The sequence below is a fragment of the Coturnix japonica genome, chromosome 2 (genome assembly GCF_054131305.1).
Source record: "Coturnix japonica strain WE chromosome 2, WE-NBRP24, whole genome shotgun sequence".
NCBI lineage: Eukaryota > Metazoa > Chordata > Aves > Galliformes > Phasianidae > Coturnix > Coturnix japonica.
The window spans coordinates 119,436,283-119,453,803 of NC_140664.1; the positions used below are offsets into that span (position 1 = coordinate 119,436,283).

Sequence of the window (17,521 nt, forward strand, 5' to 3'; positions counted from 1 at the left end):
TGCTGAAACAAGAGTCTTGCTAACCAGTATAGAACAAAGTCTGTTTGGAAGCACTGTAGGGAAACACATTCCTTTGGTTTGGGAGTCAATGAATTATTTCTGGATGGATAGTGGAAAATTTATACACATTTTTCATATACAGATCATATAATGTACCATATAACACATGCCCTACCTAGGACACTGAAAGATCATGAGTAGAAGCATCTTGAAAGCAACAGTTCTGATTTCTTCATTTACATTTTGTTTGAATATAATGACAGGCTGAGGGTTTATAGCACTGCAGATAAATAGTTATTTCTATCTAAAATCCTGAAATCCAGGCTTAAAATAACAATTACTTGTAAAAATTTGTAAGTATCGGATTTTAAAATGCAGTGATAATTAACGCGAAAATATGCATCATGTTTCATACAGGCATTTTGGGAAGCATTGACTTATTTTTCATCTATTCACATGGCAGGAGGCTGACTTCAATAGGTGTTAATGCAAAGCGAACACTAAATTGTGAGTGAATTATCTTTTGTAAACTACCTTGGGAATTCGGGGAAAACTCATTATTTTACCAGGAGTTAAATGCTTGTGGTATAATACAAAAATATAAGCTAAAAATAAAAGATCAGGAAAGGAAAAAGTAAAATGGTGATCATCAGGATGTAGCTTTGGTCTAGGATGGTATGGTCATGCTCTGTTTCCAAAGCCAACAAATTTTTTATAATACGCAGTTCAAACAGAGGTGCTGAATCATGTATACATGGTGTTACTACTGCTATAGGTAACTCTATAAATACTATAAATTGCTCATTACAGATCTCTCATCAGGTAAAAATGTCAAGGTATATAATAGACCTCCTATTTATTTATTATTAGCCAAAATCACCTTCTCAGTTCAGACACCATAAAGATATCAGTTAACCAAGAAGCCAAAGTCAAAAAATGAGTAGATTCCACATAAATACAATATAAAACCAACAAAAGTATCTAAGGCTGCAAAAAAATCCTATCAACTAATGATACAACTGTGAATGCATAAGTCCAAATTAGAACCTGTTTTATAGTTAATAAGTAGGAAAAAGAGTAAGTTTATCACACAGTCCGCAAAAATATTTCAATCTGCTCTTATCATTACATTTTCTTGCCCTACTCCATTTAGGGCTGTGGGGGTTAGTTGCTTATATGGTTCTTTGGAGACTCCTGTTACTGTGTCGTTAGCATCAAGTTCCCAAGCATTTATAGATTTTAAAGTCAGAAGGGACCATAATGATCACATCTCACTTCCTATGTACTACATGTTGAAGAAGCTCATCCAAGTATCTCAAGGAAGAAATCATTACTTTTAGCTAAGCAAATGTCAACATCAAAGTGGCAGTTTTGTTTGTGGAGATTTGCACAAAAATGAAAAAGTTCTCCAAATAGCATGTCTGCTGCTAAGGTCATTTCTGGCGGTAACTGGACATTGCAGCAGGCATATGCATGTGGAATCCTAAGGTTGTCAGTCTTAAAACTGATGCCTTAGAGGAATACATGACAAATTTTATTGCTTTTTATAAGGTCAAGCTATTCTTTTACTTATTAAAAAGGCACTGTATGACCATGTTCATCTAGTACATTAGAATTGCTTGGGGAAACCCATTTAGTGCATAGCCTCAATGGTTTGGAACATCAGAATGTTTGGTTTTGTTTCCAATTTCTTTCTTTCTTTCTTTCTTTCTTTCTTTCTTTCTTTCTTTCTTTCTTTCTTTCTTTCTTTCTTTCTTTCTTTCTTTCTTTCTTTCTTTCTTTCTTTCTTTCTTTCTTTCTTTCTTTCTTTCTTTCTTTCTTTCTTTCTTTCTTTCTTTCTTTCTTTCTTTCTTTCTTTCTTTCTTCCTTCCTTCCTTCCTTCCTTCCTTCCTTCCTTCCTTCCTTCCTTCCTTCCTTCCTTCCTTCCTTCCTTCCTTCCTTCCTTCCTTCCTTCCTTCCTTCCTTCCTTCCTTCCTTCCTTCCTTCCTTCCTTCCTTCCTTCCTTCCTTCCTTCCTTCCTTCCTTCCTTCCTTCCTTCCTTCCTTCCTTCCTTCCTTCCTTCCTTCCTTCCTTCCTTCCTTCCTTCCTTCCTTCCTTCTGCTTCCTTCCTTCCTTCTTCTCTCCCTCTCCTCCTTTCTTCTTTCTCCCCCCCCCCCCCCCTTTTTTTATTATTTTTTTTAATTTTTAATTTTTATTTTTTGCCAATAGTCTCTTTAAAATATCTTCCTTAAAACATGAATGATTTTTCTGATATAAGTTTGAAACAACTCTTCAATAGGGACAAAAGCTGAATGTTCTGATGGGGTTCAGTAGTTAAGTATCTAATACAGAAAAGTTAACAAAAAGGAGTAAAGAAGAAAAGATTAGATTTTTAAATACACCTCCTTCAGTATGCGACAGAATGGAACTTCATACAATATGGCTTTGTGTCTAAAACATAATAGCATGTTTTGTCTCACAGCAGTTGGGCCATATAGGAACTTGGCATGCATGATATGGCAAGTCTCAATATTCACGCTTCACTTACTGTCACACTAATCACCAAGGAATAGTTACTAGCCGTGACAGCATACGTACTTTCAGAAAAAGTGGCATACAGCAGAATACAGATAAATCTTTGACAAAGAGTATTAGATACTACATATACATTATTCTGAGAAATATTGGGAATATTTGTACAGACCTACTCTGGTGACACTTGCAAAAATGCACTGATTTTCAACTTAATCTCTCTGCCTTAGCTCAGCAGAAGCAAACATTATATGAACCTGTCTCACTTTAAACATATTTGAATCTGACTATACTTGAGCAGTTGTAAATCTCACTGGATTACATGAATTTGATTTAATTTTATAAAACAGGCTTGAATGTCTTTCTACTGCAAGGAAGGTCAGTATTTGGTCAAGCAGAACATGACTAAGATCACTGAAGTCTGGTTTAAGCACGTGAGAAAAAAAAAAGTTAGGGGCATGTGCAATGAACTTCTGAACTTGGGGTGATTTGCTTTTAAATGCAATGAAGAATGTAGCTCAAATTCACATTAATAATTAAGACAAATGGGCATTAAGACAAATGGAAATAATATGCTATGTACTCCTAACAGCATGAGGTAAATACTTCCCAAAGCAAAAATCGTTTACTGTGCGTATTTTCCATCTCAAGATACGACTCTCACAGCACATCACTAATTCATTTCTCAACTGCAGCTTACAGCATGGCCTGCAGGGGGGAGACACCTAACTCCCTGTGGGACCCCTGGCTTTGCTTCTTTATTCCCTTGTCACCTGAAGTGCTGAACAACAAAACAACAGCTAACTAGAAAAATCAAATTTAGCGTAGTTTAAAGCTTAGAGACATTTTACCTACAATCACAGCCATGAGGGCCATATTCCAGTCTTAGGATTTTCACTCAAGCCTGCTAGGATCTGGCAGTCTTTCCACCTTTTCTCAGGCTAAAGGCCTCTCCTGACACAAAACTGTGCCAACTTCATGTATTATAGTTAATGACTGCATTGCAAATCCCTTTATCTTCTGACCAGCTGATGCCCCTCTGTGCCTTGACTGCTTTGCATCTCTGAACACATGTGCGACTCTGTTCAGAGCAGCCACACAGTGCACAGACCACAGCAGAACCTACATCAAGTCACTTTTTTTTTACCATATACAAAGAGCATTTTCAGTTGTTACAGCCTTGCAGAGAACATATACCATTTTCCAAGAACCAACATTGTCAGTTCCAGCATGCAAAAGGCCCTGGGGAAATTCTTCTCCAGCACACCTAGAGGGCCTCCATAGTGCAGCCGCACAGGTTGGTCAGCCATCATGAACCAACAAATGAGCCCAAATTGGAATGCCATGCTTTTAGCATTCAATAGAGATGAAGGAATAGAAAACTAGCAGAATAAAAAAGATGCCATTTTTCTAAGTGTTTTACACAGAAGGTACCGAGAACTAAAACCGATGAACAAATTGAGGAAACATTTCTCAAACGTTTCCTGAAGCCATGGCTTACTTGCTCTATTTGATCAATCACAGAAAGTAAGATTTGCTCTACAGCAGAGGGTAGAGGTACACCAAGCCAAAACCACACAGTTAACAGCCTACAAGTGCATCCACGCAACTATATTCTAGCCTGGGGATCATCCCCCACATCTGCTTGAGGCCACCATTTTGTGCAGGGGAGTGTGCCTTCTTTAGAAGAGATGCATCTCCCGATGTTCAGTGCTCCTCTCACTCTAAGTTGCTGGCAGCAGTTTTGGTTAAGAATCACAGAGCTCTCTGCATACAGGTTGGGAAACCATGCTCTCCAGGCTCTGTAGGCCACCATGGTATATTTCTTGGTTTCCCTTACAACAGGTAAGATAGCCACATGAGTGCAAAGTGCTGTTCAGGCTTCTCAGGCGAGCAAAGATGGGGCAGTGAGGTTGGGTACTACACTGCTTCCAGCATCCTTGCTTTGTTTTCTTGTGCACAACTGCACTCCAGTATCTTTAGATTTTCACAATTTCCCATAAGGGTGTATGAAACAATCTCTCTTTGGCATTTTAGAAATAAGGTTAATCACTTTAAAATATATTAGCATATGACAGCATCAGCAGTTCTATCTGTTGAAGTACTGAAAGGGTGATCAAAGTGTTTACTAGCAAAATAAAAGCCATGACAACCATTCACGAGTGCTCTCCTCATATGTGCAGAGAGCTAGAAGTATTGGTGTGTGATTCTTCTTGCTGCTCACACAGATGAGAGGTCATACCCCTTTTTGGGAAACTGTGGAGGTGGGTTCATTCAGTGCATTCCAGCAAGCTAACAACCCTGACACATCTGAACTAATTCTCAATAGCTGGAAAGCAGGCATGGAAAGCAATAGTATTTCACGAAAAAATGAATGAGACAAATGAAGGTTCCAAAACTAGAACTGTATATATTTTTAAATGTAATTACTGCTCATTTACATCTAGATAATTTACTCATATATGTTAGGTAAATTCTAAAAAGAACTTACTGAACCAGGACATAAACCATTATTATACGTAGCTACAGCTCCTGAACTTCTCAGAATGGAGCAATACATCAATCCCTATTTTGAGAACCACTGTTTTTCTCTCAAGCACAAATACACTTAACCATCAGCCCTGTAGTACTCTGGTCTGGGAAAATCAAGACTGTCTGCTTCTGAATGTCTCCAAATAGCACAGCTGATCAGTGCTCCCAAGTCTGAGTCACATAACCACAGCAATTCTGTGTCCCATAGAGACAAACGGGGAAGAGACAATGGCAGTAATAGCAGTGTCACTTCCTGAAGTGACAGTGATTTGCAGTGTCTTCCTCCAATGGAAGCTTAGGTATGCAGGTTAGGTTGTGACTAGAAGATAAAATCATTCAGATCTGCCTGTGTGGATGTCACTGGATTTAATTCAGGCCCAAAACTAACCTACGAGTCTACTTCTCCCTGACTTTTTCTCTACTATATTTGACATGTTTTGGTGTTTGTTTCAGATGCATTATTTTACTTCTCCTACTTGATGTTGCTGGTGATACTCAGTTTGAAACACTTGCATCATACAGGATACAACACCCTTATAGACCACAATTCCTTTAAAAACTGAATGTGGTTGATTTGAGCTTTAAAAAATTTAATATTAAGGCTATAGAGAATCACTCAATAGACAACAGACTTTAAAGTGTCCTGGTTTTCATCCTCCTACGATCTGATACACATCCAGGCTAACTCTTGCTCTGATGTCCCCCAGTAAATATTTTGGGCTATGAAACCTTTAAAAGAATCACACTACCAACGACCGAAAGTGTAAAGCATAAAGATGGTGAAAACTGCTTATTGACAATGTATAATGTTCATCAATAATATACACTGGAGCACCAAAAGAAGTGATTGAGAACAATGTGGTAGATATTAAAGACAGGAAGGAGAAAAAAATATTAAGCAGCAACTGTGCCATATATGTCACATAATAACCTACTCTCAAGTGTGACTTTCTGTGATAAGATCATGTGATTTCCTGGAATTCTGTGAATTCTCAGGTTATGGTATTCCAAGCAACATGATTACTGAGTATAGTATTGTGCTACTGCTTAAAGTCACAACAAATTATTTGAACACAGAATATTTTCTAGCCTGGGTACTTCATTTTCATTCATTACTTCACCCAGTTTGCAGCAGTTTCCTCTCAGATACAGATATTTCCCAGGGAAAGCACTTCCTAAAAAATTTTAATGAGAACATCCCTCACCATTTTGCTCTAGAAAGAATTTAGCAATTATCTCTTTATGATTTTACATGCCACTATCAATCAGGTATCTCTCTTAATTCTTTCAGTATCGAAATAAGTCCAGCACTAAAGATATTCACTATGAAAGACATAATATATCACTTAAATCATCACAGACTGCTACTGAACATGCCAGATTTGCAGTTTACTGGAAGGTCTTTGTTTGCTGTAAATGCAATTAATGAAGAACAACAACATGGTGGTGACATCTAATCAGGAGCTTATGATTATTTTGAAATTATTTAAGGAGTATAAATCTTATGATCAGTAGGGCACCTTTTAAAAGCCTTCTTCATGCATCTCAGCAGGCTGTACAGAAATATCCTTGGAAAATAAAAATATCTAAAAATAATTACAAACACTCCAATCATTTTATGAGCTATTATTTCACCAGAAAATGGGGAAAATATATCTTTAATCCTGAACAAAAGCTCTTCAAGGTTTATGTTCTCTATAAACCTTTCACTGAGAACTGAAAATATAAGTTAGTAATGCAATAAATGCCCTAACAAATATATCAGATTTTTCACTTAATGCTTTTTACAGGCTTAAACCAAACTGAGTGAAAGAAAATCACCTTTTACAGTCTGACTCTTAAAGGAAGAATGCCTTTCTGTTATGCTTTTTAAAAGAAGGCATGGTGAATTTATATCAACTTCGCTGAATCTTGGGGCGTGATAAAAGGAAGAAAATACGGCAGTGAAGTTAACATTCCATAGCGTTTTTTCTTCACATATTTATTTCCTCCCTAGCTGGACATGAGCCAAAAAAAACCAAACAACCCTCTCACCCTCAACAACGCAATTGTTTCCAAAGAAATCCAAATGAAAATACACCAGAGAAAAACCAACCAGCCTCCGGTTTTCAAACTTGTCATTGGGGCAGTACAGAAAGTTTCCCCTATTTTCATGTATTAAATGGCTACTGGAAGACAACATAGTTGGCTTTTTGAACATATTACCACTTGAAAGCTAAAAAAACAAACAAACAAAAAAAACCAACCAAACAAAAAAAAACCAACTAAATTCTGGTAAATATACATTAACACTGCCTTATAAATCTCTGCCCTCCTGTCTGATATTTTATCGTCTTGGGTTTGAAAAGTCTTGATTTCATTCTATTGTAAATAAGAACTGGTCTGTTTGCTCATTACTGCCACAAGAATTTGCTGCAAGGTTGCAGCATGTCAGCAGTGCCCCGTGAAGAGTGACCTTGCTTTACTCTGCGAAGCCAAAGATCATTTATCACAGTTAACTTACAAATCTGTCTTTCTGGGGCCTCAGGTCTGTCAACCACTTGGAAGTAGCTACTTGTCTTGTCCTCCCATAGCATCCTAAAACATCAGAGGGACTGATCTTTTCTATTATTGTATACCTCTCAGCTAATAAAATGTATTTTATGGATATGGAATGATCAAGAGTACTCTGTATTTATTTATACAGCTCATTAAAGGTAGATAGAGATTTGGAGGCAGAGAGAATGCCTCAAGCCTGGAAAGCTCATGAAGATAGACCCCAGGCATATGCATGTGTTTAACTTTATGTATATGAGTTGCCTGGTTGAACCCAATGAGACTAAGCAATTACATGCAAGTAGGCATCTTGGTCTTTTTGGAACTATACTCCTAAACTGAGATGGATGACAGGAAAATGATGAATACCTAACAAACAAGCAAACCAACGTTTTTAAACTGAGAGCATATGGGTAATACATTCAAACCATGATGTAGTATTATGCATATATATTTAGATATCATACAGAACTAGCTGCAGCTCTCATGTACCAGGTACTGGTTCAGGTGACATCAGAAAAGATCCCAGCATGGGAAGCCACATTCACACCTGCACCATAGTACAGAAGATACCATACCTTCTTCAATTCACTCTCACTGCTATTTCTCATTACATTAATGGAAACACTTCCTAAAGGAAACATTGGGAACCATCCAGAAGAGAGAAGCTGGCTGACTAAAAATCCAGTGCCTGCTATGGACGCTAACAGCAACAATATTTGTTAAGAGATAGACATGCACATGCCAATCTTTTATAAGAAGCATGAATTTAACTTTGAACTTGAGCGGGGAAAGAAGTGTTTCTTAGGCACTGCAGTGACTTTTAGAGGTCAGATATCCCAAATAGCCAGCTATCAGTAGAACTAACCGCCAGAAGAGCTCAAGCCTCTTTTAATGACCTCAAGTAAGCAGGGGGATTTTCAAAAGGTTTTATGCAAAAAAAAGTCACATGGAGCTCTGCTCCATGTCTGATCATGTGTGCTACCACTGAGTCAGGACAAGAAGGTAAATACCTACATGGCTGTTATGCTTCAGTAAAAAGGAGACAGACTTCAGACATTCAGAGCAGACCAGGGCTGATCATAGCAGCTTCCATATTGAAAACAAGAAGCCTGGAGAAAAGGACTGCAAAGAAGTGGACACAGGGGACAGAGCAATGTGATTCACAGTAGCTGTGTGTCTGTCAGAGAGATGTGGGTACCAGGAGAAGGACTAAGTATGACTGAGAACAGTGGGAGCACATACAGAGCTTGCTGAAGGAAGAGGCCTAATTATGGAGCATTCCAAAAACGATAAGACAGTGCTCAAACATGATTGACTGAAATAGCCAGTGTTGGAAGGGGAGCTCAACTCAGGAAAAAAAATAAATTGAATGACCTGAAGAAGAGTGTTGGGCAGGAGAAGGTATGAGAAGCATACTATGATAACAGAAAAAGAAGGATGTCAAGATCTGAATGACATAGCTGTTTGGAGCAGGAAAAATGAGTATACTGGAAAAAATGTTTAAAGCAGTCTGGATGCACAGGATAAGACAGATAGACAAAAACATCTCTAAGTCTTCAGGCCTGGGCAAGAAAGGTTGCTAGCATTGTAGAAAGAGAAATGTGGGAAACTTCTCTGGGAACAAGCTTAAGAGTACAAGGGGCAGAGATATTAGCATCTCAGTTAAAGCCTGGTAGCACTGACTTAAGTGGGGCTGGAGTGAGAGCCTGGCTGCTCAACTGCTGAGTGCCCACACTGCTACCTGGATTATTTTGACCCATGCCAACCAACACACTTCATGACCGTTCCTGGTCACAGCAGAGGGAACAAGCCATGCCAGAATCTGTTCCCTAATGGTTGTACCTAGAAATGTCCTACAAAGGGCATGCAACAAATTTCCTTCAATCTTATGCTACAAAATACTAATTCTGCAGTTTGCAACATGGGTCTTGTCTTATCCTGGAAATTTTGAATTCAAAAACCAATACTGAACACCCTAAAAATAGTAATTGTACCTGCAGCTGCATGGGAAGTGCACAAAACCCACAGGAGATACATACCCAAGCGCTTCCTCCTACAGATGTAGCTAAGGTCTGCCACATGGCCTCAGGGCCAGAAGATAGGGCCTGGCTCTGCTTTAGTTAGCACTATAGACATAGGCTGTATCTGACAGAAAAATGATACACACCAAACACTGTCTGTCAACATCTCAGGAAGGATTCATGCCCTCATGGTTGCAGAATAAAGCTTGACTTAGGGGCACCTTAAAGATCAAATATGAAAGAAATAAAAGGAATATAACAATCTATTCCAAAACAGTCATAATGCTGAAAGAAAGCTGGCAATATTCTGGAGATGAGTTTTTATGTTACGGTGGTAAAATTAAATTGAAGCACACTAACAGTACACAGTTAATATTAAGTAGTAAACACAGTTTTGAGATTGCTACTAATCCAACCAAAGGAAGCAAATCAAAAACAAAGGTCCATTCTTAATGGGCACCTAAGAGAAAAACATACATTTCATCTATTTATACAAGATTTCCCTTTTTTTTTTTTTTAAGTTTGATTCAAAACAACAGCAATATTTAAAAGCATTCCTGCATTCCTAAATAAAGCAAACAATACATTCATGAGAACATGACAGATGAAAAAAATTTCTTTTTTCCATGTAAATTCTTTGGAGTAAGATTCTGAGTTCACAAATTCAACACGAAAAATTAGAGCTTTTATTTGTCTGTATTTCTACCCTCCTACTGCAGCAGTGATCATAAAACACACGCAGCTGGCATCTTTATTATTTTATTCACTGAAGGATTTAGCTGGACAAACATCACAAAGATGGTGGCTGCTTTCATTGAATTTATGATCAAACATATTCCAGCATAAGATCAACTCTGTAAGATCAATTATTATGAGATGTGAATAATTTAACAGAAAGTTTTCTCTATTTGTAAATCAGATCTTACAGATATAAATTCAGCTTGTAGCAAACCTTAGATACACTGTATTATACATTACAGTATATAAAAGGATGCTTTTTTTTTTATGAATTTGTATTTACTGCTATATCTTATCATTTACATTTTGAGGAGACGTGCTAATTCAGACAAAAAACAAAACAAAACAAACAAACAAAAAAAACCCACATTTTTTTCTAAAGTCCAATTAAATTTATCATAACCAAACCAATGAGCAAAATAACTGTTTTAGTGACATTATTCAAAGTTATAGAATGTATTTCCTATAATTTAAAACAATATATGAACAACCACCACCTTAATTTTATGTATTCCTTTCATAGATTCTCACCATAGTCTGTTGTTCAACCTAATATCAGGGGAGTTATAATAATTTTAACGCAGAACATGTGCCTCAGGATATGGGATTGACTCAATGCCTAAAAGAAAAAGGTCAGTTCCCTTTGGAACCACTTGCCTCTTTGCCCTCCAGCAATGACAGGTGCTCCAGTCCTATGCTGAGTCTCTTTGTTCACCAGCATACTGCTGAAGATAAATAATGTAACCTCTCCATTTTAATACCTCAGTACGGATTATTATCTTATCATCTTCCCTCTTCCCATATTGACAATTAGCTCAAGAAGGCACCGAACCTTTCTATATACATGCTGGCCTGCCTGTAACCAGCATCTTCCACAAATTCTCAAACAATTGCCCTAGACTTTCTACAACAAGCTACTGAAAGACATCACTAAGTTTAGATATGAAGGTTATTAGTCACTTGGCTAGCAAATAACTGCAAGTTTCCTTGCAATCACTGCTAGGATGCAGTCCTTTGCAATCACTAGTTTCCTAAAACACCATTTGTTTCTAGATCTGTAATTCAAAAATACCACATGAAAAAGGTAAAATTGTTTCTCTGTCCTACACATCAGGAAAGAAGTGCTCCAATTGGAAACACAGGAAAGGAAGCAATGAGAAAGTGGTATTTTACAATTTTCTAGTCAAAATGGCAATGAATTTTGGGAGATGGTCACAGGAGGTCCTAATGAATGACAATATCAGTGACCACAAAAGCTACTGAAAAACTCAAATCAACATAAAAGGCAGTAAGATAAGTATTTCTTTTAGGTGAAGCCATTTTGTGATGTTTTCACTACTGCAGAAACCTTAGTTATTCTCTGTAATTCTTTGGTGTCAACAGAGCCAAACAGCATGGGTTTTGAGACTGCCTTGAAGTATTTGCAGGAGCTGAGAAAAATCAGTACCATTATTGATATTTGTAACACTTATTGCCTGTCTGCACCACCTCCCAAACTGATATCAATTTCTGAGACACTGAGATAAGAAGCAGAGAAACTGACGAGTTAAAGAAAAATTATCAATGATACCTGACAATAAGCAGACGAAAATATCAAGCCACTGAAGCCAGTGGCAGCTGCTTAGCGCTAAGCACTTTTGAGTGCCAGCCCAATTCTTAAGATGCACAGGATATTTTGGCACTCATTTTGGAAAAATCCTGCCCTTAGTGGACACATGCAAATAATGAGATACCCAGCAGCAAGGTTGACTTCATTTATATTGTGACTTCAAAGTATGTCTCCAATTCTTCAGACAAATGTTTTTAAAATACATCTCAGAGTAAATTTTGTCAGCAATGTTATTACCTAGAGAAGAAAGATTTCAGCACAAAGGCCAATGGTACAGAATTGTAGCAATAGGGCAGACTTTGAAATGTAAGGATATAAAGATGCTTGGTGCCTCTGATCAGAGCACATTTGACTTCAAACCAAGAAATGAACAGAGACACTATGGCAACACAAAAGTAACAGATTACCAAAAGCACAATTCTGAGAAATTAATAAAACATTGGCATGTAGAAATGTATAAGCAAAAACAAAAACAAAAACAAACAACCAAACAACAAAAAAATCAAACCAATGAAATAAAATACCACCACCACCACCCCCCCAAAAAAACACAACAAAAAGACAACAACAAAAAGACAACAAAAACCCACCAATTGGAAACATCTGAAAAGAGTTGATCAGTACTCAAAACCATTAATAAGGAACATACTTGGAAAAAAATCATACCTGGAAACACCAAATAAACATGTCTACCTGATATACGTCTCAATATCTTCAGGAATTCTTACAGAATTAATAAATATCACAAACAAATGCAAGGAGTCTTTTGATTCTTTCTATGAAAACCACCTTAGAACAGTTTGCTCTCTTTCCTCCTTTCTCTTCACAGGCTTACTGCTGTAGATAATTAGAGGCGATGTTTACTAACTCTGCTCTGCACTCTGAGTTATTTCTTGTTTTTCAAATAAGGAAGAGAATCTTGGCAAATATTTTGCTGGACGTTGACACACAACACAGTAGCAAAAGACAGAGAACAGAAACAAAATATGGACAATATAGAAGCCAAAACAGATTGCTAATAAACAAACAAGACATTGGATGAATTGATTAGCTTTAAAAATGGATTTTTTTTCTTTGGTGGAACAAAGTGACAAGAGAACTTTTCATGTAGTTTCTCTAAAAATCCTTCACTATAGACTAACTCAGAAGAGATGGGATGGGATATGCCATCTCACAGACTGAAAACTGGCTGACAGACCATAAGGAAAGGGTAATGGTAAGTGGCAATGAACTGAGTTGGAAGGAAAGTGTCCAGCTGTGTGCCACAGGGATTAGTGTTAGTCACAGTTTTATTTAACATCTTTATTAATGAACTGGACTAAGGAATACGCTGCATTCTGAATCAGTTTGTAGATGAAACTAAACGCAAAGACATTAACAAAGACAAAAAATTACTAAGAGAAGTAAGAGATATGGACAGAAAATCTACCCACAAGATAGAATGTAGAGAATTACAAACAACTAATTCCAGGGGGGCACTAAAAGAAATATGGATTGGTTCAGAAATAATAGGCTAGCCATTGAGCCAACAAGATCCAATCTACCGCTAGATAGAATTAATATTGAATAATACAACAAGGATTATCTATGCTGTTTTTGGCTGTATTTTTTACAGTTGTTGTAGATAGGAATGTTATAGAATGGTAACAGTGTGATTTTGCTTAAGAAACAGCATAGTAGCATACAGAAAAAGGGCACAAAGGTCTTTGTGGACCAGTTTAGGAGGTCTATTAATACTTTTAACTGGGCCAAGAGGATGTAACACATAAAGCATATCAACATCACAAAAGAAGGGGAATTAAGTGTAAAAAAAAACTAAATTAAATATCAGGATAGGCATTATGAGACAGTTAGGCAGGGCGATAATCTCTGCCCAAATGTATAGAAGCTGAAATATTTGTGTCATTTACAATTAGAATTAAATATATATTCACATTTAAATTGTAAAGAATTTTTGATCATGGCAAAGGAATAAACAGAAGAACTCTATAACTCTTTCTCAGCCATGGGTTTCAATCTGGATAATATGATTCATTGTACAAAGCTGGCAAAACATAGAGTGCATTTCAACTGCAGCATGAACATTCCTGAGCTGGGCTGAGAACTTTGACTTTTGCACTTTTCCTCTTGAGTCCCTTTATGATGCCAGAAACATAAAATACAGTATTAAGTGGGTTCTATGAATAGTAACAGGCAACAAAAAAAGGCACAGGCGTGTAAACACGCCACTTCCACCCCCTAAAATCTATTTAATAAACCCCACAAGGCAGCGAAATAAACAACGACAACAAAAAGATGGTGTTAGGAAGACAGAAAGAAATATTTCCTCTGCTGAGGAGGGTCTGTGCCAGCAGAGAAGAGGCTGCTGCCTCGGCTCAAGCGCTCCTCCTGCTGCAGGGAGCTCTGCAGTGCTGCAGCCTGCCTGCCCCCGCTGCGGCTGTATGCGGGAGGCTCGCTGTGGGCTGCCCTGCCGGAGGCTTCTGTTGTATTGTATTGAGTTTTATTTTTAATAATATAGGGTAATAAATACTATGTCTGGGAAATGGCTTTTTATTTGTATCCCTTGTTAATGTAGGCTTCATCATGATATACTTCCTAAGGTCCCCTGGGGAAAAGATAATGACTGATAAAGGAGGTATTTATAGGAAGCAGGAAACAAAATAGGAAATGAAAAAGCATACACCAGTATCACAGCAAGCAAATCACTGAGAGGCTAGAGCAGGCTATACGGCTCTACTTTACAAACAAAAAATCTCTTCATTTTGTGCCTGGTTTCCATCTTTGCCTCCCCAGCTTGATTCTGAGCTCCACTGAGATGCAGGCAAAGAGTCAGCCTCAGCATAACCACGGGGTGTGCTCTGACTGTGCACTCATACATTTATCACCCGTCCTTGGCCAAGGTGCACTCCAGCTTCTGCAAAGGCCTGCTTTTAAACCATCGCTGCTTGCTTTTGTCTATCAGAAAGGTTTTACTGACAACACTGGGGAGGTTTTTGCTTCTACTGTGCTTGAGAGCTTGAATATTTTTTCAGTGGCACTACAGACTGTGTTGCAATGAACAATGCAGCTTACAGGGTGGTGGGTGAAAGGGATTAAAATGATGATTAGAAGAATTTTCTCTTTACTCAAAAACTCACTAGGGCAAAAGTTTTCTTAAAACAAGCAAATAATAAAACAAACAAAACAACAAAGCAAACTAACAGGAAAAACAAACAAACAAAAAACAACAACAATCAAACCCATCCCCAAGTCTCAGCTTCTAACAGTTCCAAAGTCTATGTCATGGTTGAAATGAAATACAGATTCAAAGCGAATGGACTCATCTCTATCTGCTTGCTTTGCTTTATTCAAGAAGTTTTCACAGAAGCAGTCCCAAAATAGAGAAGGCCATCATGGAATGCAACACTGTGCCCTCAGGAAGAGCAGTCGCAAATACAGAGGCCATTTTATTGGAGGAAGAAATCCTCAGCAGTGGGACTAGCTGTAAGAATGAAGTCTTACTTCTATAATAAATACTACATGTTGGAGAATTATGAAGTAGCAGTGCTATTTATGCAGAGCAGAATTTGTGTTTTCAATTGCACCTTTTCTTTCCAACCTAATTTCTCACAATGCAACCCATTATGACAGAAGGATCTGAAAAAGCTTTTTATATCCTACCAAATACATACAAGGATAATTAGTTCTCTTTTGTCATTCGTCCATAAGGGTTTATTATTGTGGAGAAGCTTTTGCAAATTGAAAGAGGCTGCACTGCATTCTGAAGGCAGAGCTGTTCTTGGTTTTTATTGTGTAGAAATAATTGAACAGAAAAGTTCAGAAAAAAGGTGAAAATATAATTCACTACGGTCTCTCTGGGAAGATCATATTACCACATCTTAATTATTTTTAGACCAGCATTTTATAATCACATTCCATAGTGTTAGGTCACACAATGTTCACAAAGCTTTATACCAGAGGGAAGTCAAGGAAACTTTCGTTTCCTAACACAATAAGTATTTTCTACAAAACTTATAAAGCAGATCTTACCTGGTAAATATTATCTTTATAATTTGTAGATGATTTCACAACACTGAGGAAACATCCTCAAAAGGACTTAATTCATTACAAGTGCCTGGTACATTACTTCCCCCAAACACTGTCCAAAATCAGGATTAAATATTGACTTGTTCTGTTAAGGTATCTGGTTCCTTATAGAACAAGGGTGCTGGGTTTCACTTAGATATTCCACACTTTCTGCTAATATTCAGTCAGTCTGGGAATTAAAGAGTCACTGTCTTATATGCATCGTTGTTCCATTGGCCAGCTCCGCCTTTAAACTTCACATCATACAGAAGCCTGTATAGTCAGTCAAGTGTAAATATTTCACCTTCAGTTTACATCTATGACTTTCTAGGGGTTCTTTGGTCAGTGTTTTCTTTTTGCTGTTGTTGCTGATTAATTGGTTCTTGTTTGTTTGTTTGTATCTTCTGCCTTATAGACATGAGCCCAGTTTTGTGGAAGCTGGAAGAGCATTACTCTTCCTACTACTAACCTATCCTGACATAAATTGTAATGTATACTTTGAGGTAAGTCTATCTGAAGACTTCTGAAACAATGTAGTTATTCTTCCATGTTAAGGTCTTAAAAGATATACACAAATGGCATAAATTGATGAACTGTGCATATTCTGAAAGACAGAGGAGTAAATGGCAACTCACTGTGTTTAGAAAATGAAAGATGTAATCTCTGGAGCTGGGAGCACCAATTTCAATTCTTGCACTGTCTTACAGTTTCTGTGTAACAAATTTCTTAATATCTTTGTACTTCAACCTCTGGTCTATGAAATGCAATAACAAGATTTCACCTCAGAGAAGTACTGCGCAGATAAATATATTGTCCACTGCAATACAGTTATGAGAGAGGTTGTTGAAACTGTTCACAAGAGTTTCTGTTGCCTCTGTCCACATTTGTAAGCCTGAGGGGTGCAGAGTTGAGTAACTGAGAAGTACCATAGCCCTGTCCCTGACACCTATGCTGGGTAGAAATATCTACTGTGGCATGACAGTGATTAATAGCTGTATCAATGGTAAGCCAATTTTCAGACAACCCCTTCCTAACATTGTTCTTTAAGGTTTATCTATCAAAGGTGCTTAGCTAGATGTATAGAGAAACTACAACTGTGTAAGCCACAGAACTCTAATACAGAACACAGATAAAGACTTACAGCAGAAACAGAGAAAATCCTTTACATTTTGAATGTAAATGATACATCATTTTGGGGCACTAAATATTTCCTGTTATAGTAGAACAGCACATATGAAGCACTGAAGTTATGTTAGTCTTTCAGTCCCTTCATTCATGCTGAAAAATTGCAAATCCTTTATGCATGGAGCATTGAAAATGTGTAAATATGTTTTGAAGAGGTTTCTTAGAAACGAAGAAGCTCTGGTATTCTTTGAAACAGCCTCTGATGTGATCATGAACTGTGTCAATTATGAAGTCTCAGAGACCGAGGAGTTGTTTTAAGCAAACTGGCTTTTGTTCCTTTTTGATATTTAAAAAAATATATCATGAAATTGAAATATATATT

General features: G+C 37.4%; 1 protein-coding gene across 7 annotated transcripts in view; it reads right to left on the reverse strand.

Moving 5' to 3' along the window:
* The window catches only part of CDK14 (cyclin dependent kinase 14), a 289,389-nt gene that overhangs the window by 68,217 nt on the left and 203,651 nt on the right, over positions 1-17,521 (reverse strand). The window lies entirely within an intron of this gene.